Below are 4,779 nucleotides of genomic sequence, written 5' to 3'. Positions count from 1 at the left end.
GATTGTGCAAAAGACAAGGTTAGTCGATGCAGACATGTCTAATATTTGGTTTTGGGAGTGCAAGTTTATGCAAAGGGTGCCGGCTCGGTTTTGACTGAGCCCCCTTAAGTCTTTTTGATGTTCTCCCCGCTCTTTGGCTTTTGCTCTTGCTAGCCAGACAACCGGGAGCCGGTCAGTAGCTGAGGCGAAGAGTGGGCCGCGGAATGGAGCGTACAGTACTCGGACTCTGGGAGCAGAGTCGACCGAGCGGATACTCACAATGAAATGACCGTGTCGCCCAAGCCGTTTTCTCCCTGGGCGTTTTTCGCGTGTGGTGACCTCCAGCTTTGGCTCTCGCGACAGCCATGGTGCAGTTTGTAGCTGATACAAAGAGTGGGCATTCGGTACCGTACAGGCTACTAAGCCATCCCGTGGGAACGAACATATTGGGCCAAGCGGCCAACCCCGGGCCGAGACTAGCTAGCACCGGGGTGAACACTAAAGCAACTGAAACAGATGCGGGGATGGCCTCCGAGGGTCGCTCGAGGTATCCATCTTTTGTGCATGGTGTAAAAATATGCAGATGAACAGCTCACATTGCTTTTTTGGAGTCGGCAAGGCGGTTGTTGTCGATGATGATCGGTGCGGTTTGCACCCGTCGTGGCCTTTTGCTAGCCGAGAACGCCGGGGCATCCGCTGGGTGTAACCGCCGAGCCTCTGGCATTCGGCAGGTATGCCAGTATGCCGGGAGTCGAAGCAGATGGGCGACCAGAGTCGGCCAGATGTGGAAGTAGACAGGCGACCGGAGTCGGCCGATGTCGAAGTAGACGGGCGACCCAAGTCGGTCCGGCGCCCACTCCATATTTTTTCTTCTAGCCAACTAACACAGCTAGTAGTTGTAGTAGAGGAGCGGGCTGCGATCACAAAGCTGAAGGAACGAGGCGGTGTGGGCGGAGCCGGCGTGTGCACGAACCAGCTTGTGGAGGCCGGCCCGAGCGGCGAGCCGGTACGCGGCCGACGGCGGCCGGAGCCAGCCTGATGGAGGCGCGGACGAGACCCTCCGTGAGGTCGGGCCGTGCACGTACGTAGCACTGCCGGCCAGGCCTGCACCCTGTCAAATGGGCAGTCGGCCAGGCAGACGCGCACATGGTGCAGCCAGCCAAGCAAGCGAGCACACGGCCGACCGGCCAGGGCCATGTAGCCGGCCAGAGCTCGCTGGCCATGTAGGCCACGCACGCATGAGAGCCATGCCCATACCACACATCACGTGCGTGCATGCATCGTACTTCTTATTTTCATTGCTTTCTCCGCCTCAGCCAGACTAGGACAACCAGGCCCCTCTTGCACCATCCAGCCACGAGCCGGCATATGGACGGCCGGAGCCGGCGGGGGCATGGCGGCATGGGCGGTGCCAGCGAAAGGCGCGACACCGACCGATGGCGCGAGGGAGAGGAGACGGCCACGCGCTGAGGCAGAGCAGAGGCGTGCTCGGGGGCGTAGTCGGGGCTGCACCAGGGCGGCGCGGAGGCCGGGCGCCATGGAGGCAAACGCGGACGCGGAGCCGGCACCTGGGGCGCAGCCGTAGGTGGCCGAGTTGGCGACGATGCGAACCTGCAACAGGCATGCGGAGTGGTGGACGGAGCCGGACGACTAGACTTAAGCATGCAATGGCCGGGGTAGCCGGCCAGTTCAGCCAGCTAAAGCAGGCCAAACAGCCAGCTCGTGCGCGCGTACATGTGCCTAGCCCATGCAGCCAGCAGATACATGCACGCCCAGCCGGTCAGCGGACGTTTGCGGGGAGCCGTCCGCAGGAGCGTGGTGAGGCGGACTGGAGCCGACGTACAGAACATCGGTTGGCCTGGAGGGGGAGCCGACGGCCGCAGGAGTCAGGCCTGCGAGCACAGTGACCAGAGTGTGGTGTTGGTGAAGTTGAGCGTTCACGCGTCGTCGAAGAGATGTCGACGACATTGGACAAGGTCACGCGCGCATGGCGGGAGGATTGGTGCGTCGAGGCCAAGCTCGGGCGGAACTGCACAAGGATGCGCAGCCCGTCGGCGTTGCTGCCTCCGGCGATGGCGAGGAGAGGCACGAGCGAGCTTGCCGGTGCCTGCCGCAAACGAAGCAACGCGGGAGCGGTCATGGGGACCGATGCGACGGTGGAGATGGACCGGCGTACGTGGGAGCGGTCCGAAGGCGAAAAACACGAACGCGCCGCCCCGCACGGTGCGCCGTTGGAGTGCCGATGTCGAGCCCCTGAGCAACGCTGGAGATACATCGGCGATGTCGCGGTGGTGATGATGAGGAGGGTCTCACCCGGACCACGGTTCCACGGTGGGCGCCAAATGTCGTTGTTTTCATATAGGGGGCACCTTGAAGGCAGATGCCATGGGATGGCTAATCAAGGTGAGGGCAAGGCCGCCGTGGAGGATCCGGGACGGGATAGGGCAGTAGCACGCGGTGGTTTACCCACGTTCGGGGCTCTCCGGAGATATAATACCCCTACTGATGCATGTGTGTATATGATGCATATTGGTAGTACAAGGTTGCTCCTAGAGCTGTATTAGAGGAGGAAGAGAGCTGACTGCCTCCTACTTGGCCTCATGTCTGAGTGTGTGTGTGAGAGGTAATGAGAGGGCAGCCCGAAAGAGATCCCCATACGTGGTGGGCATGAAGCCCTTTGTATGGATGTGTAGCTTGATATGTAAGCTACAGTGGGTAGCTTACATGCCAAGCTATATGTAGCTTGGGAGCTAAGCTATGCTTGTCCCCTGGGGCACTTTACAAACCAGCGCCCAGGGAACAAGTTACACTGTAAATGAAGCTGCATGACGCCCGAAGGGACATCATAGTTGACTCCGGGCAGCCATCTGGCTGGCGTAGCCGGCTGGTCGGAGCAGCCGGCCGTGGGCGGAATGGGAGCGGCCGGCCTGGGCGGGCAGGCACCCCGCTCGACTCTCCGTCTTTGGGGTACCTGGGGATCATTCCCCCGACACTAATCATCCACTTTGATATATCTATGTAGGACATCTCGCTGGTATTAAGTTGCGAGCCCCACCCAAAGTGTAAACTCAAAGCAACGGACAACTGCATTAACGAACTATGTGTAAGGTAAACAATCCTTGCAACCGTGGTCACAAGCACCGTTGTTTTCTTCCTTGTGGCAACAATATATCCCCTAGTCTCATGTTTCTATCACTCAAGCTAGACATCAGGGGGCATGAACCCACAATCATGCATAACGCTCCCTCTTGGAGTTACAATCTACTACTCAGCCAAAGGAATACAAAGCAACGGAGAACAGACATGAATCACTAAAGAACATAATATAAAAGCATAATCAAATATAGAACTGATCACAATCTTAACATAATCTCATAATCCATCGGATCCCAGCAAACCGACCATAGCAATAAAAGGAAAATTACATAGATGCCTTGATCATGTAGGGTAGCTGACAAGGGCTAATCATCGAAGCACAAGATTGGAGGGAAGACATCACATAGCTACTGGTCATGGACTCATGGTCCAAGGAGGACTACTCATGGCACATCCGGGAAGCGTCCATGGCGGTGGAGAAGCTCTCAGAGGTCAATCCTCCCTCTGACAGGGTGCCGGGAAGAGGTCTCCTGACGCTCCCGATCTCGGAAGCTCTTCGGCGGCGGAACGATTGAGAAATTTGCGATTCTGGATATGATGGAAGGGTTTCCAATCAGAGGGGTAAGTATAGGCCAAAGGAGGGCGTCAGAGGAGGTGGGGCCCACCCAGGCGACGTGTGGGCGTAGCCAGGGGCCAGGACGCGCCAGGAGGTCGCGTGGGCAGCCCCTGGCTCCCCTCTGGCCCATCTTCGGTGATATGGAAGCTTCCGTCACGCTGATTTTTATATATTTTTCTTGGGATTTTTGGGGCTTTGGAAATTTGGATAAAAGCCCCTGCAAAAAAAGACATCAATAGACAAAAACTGGCACTTCGTGCACTGAGTTACTAGGTTAGTCCAAATATGTGTGAAAACATATAAAAGTGTAGCAAAACATATAACAATGTCACCCAAAAGATCATGGAACAAGGAGAAATTATAGATACGTTTGGGACGTATTAGTGGTGCCAAGGTTTTGACAACTTTACCTTTGGTAAAGTTTTTCTTGTCTTTTTTGAACTAATGGTCAGGATCGAGGAACTGTCTATGCAAGTCAAACAAAGAATACATCCCACCCGCCTACAACCGATGAAACTGAAGAGCTGCCTTGCACGTGGGGCACGGGAACCTTCCATGCACACACCATCGAGAGAATAATGCCTACGCCGGCAAAGTCATGCATCGAGTACATGTACCACACATGCATTTTGAAGTTTTCTTTTCTAGCGGCATCGTATGTCTTGACCCCATTATCCCAAGCTTCTTGCAATTAATCCTTAAGCGGCTGCATGTACACATTCATATTCTTCCCGAAATAGTTGGGCCCTGGAATTATCAACGTGAGGAATACATCAGGAATATATTCTTTCTTTGCATAATCTGCCTAGGGGGGAGATCGAGTGAAATGACAAATACAGGCCAACAAATGTATTGGGTTGCCTTCATACCGAAGGGAGTGAACCCATTCGTAGCAACGCAGACTCGAGGATGCCTAGGATCTGCCGCTTTATCCTGATGTAATCCATCGAGATCTTTCCATGCTTCCCCATCCGATGTGTGTACCCCTATCTTATTCCCATCCGCATCTAGTTCGGTTCTTTTTCCCAATTTGTGCCATGTCATCTGTATGGTTGTCTCTTCGACCATGAAAAGACATTGAAGCCTTG

The 4,779-nt window shown here is 55.3% G+C and overlaps 1 pseudogene; it reads right to left on the bottom strand.

The window, feature by feature from the left end:
• Positions 1–868: 868 nt before the first annotated feature.
• Positions 869–2,581, bottom strand: LOC123408615 (annotated as a pseudogene).
• Positions 2,582–4,779: the final 2,198 nt, after the last annotated feature.

The sequence above is a fragment of the Hordeum vulgare genome, chromosome 7H (genome assembly GCF_904849725.1).
Source record: "Hordeum vulgare subsp. vulgare chromosome 7H, MorexV3_pseudomolecules_assembly, whole genome shotgun sequence".
In the NCBI taxonomy this organism is placed as follows: domain Eukaryota; kingdom Viridiplantae; phylum Streptophyta; class Magnoliopsida; order Poales; family Poaceae; genus Hordeum; species Hordeum vulgare.
Note: the sequence above shows the minus strand (reverse complement) of the source record. Positions and strands in the feature narration are given on the sequence as shown.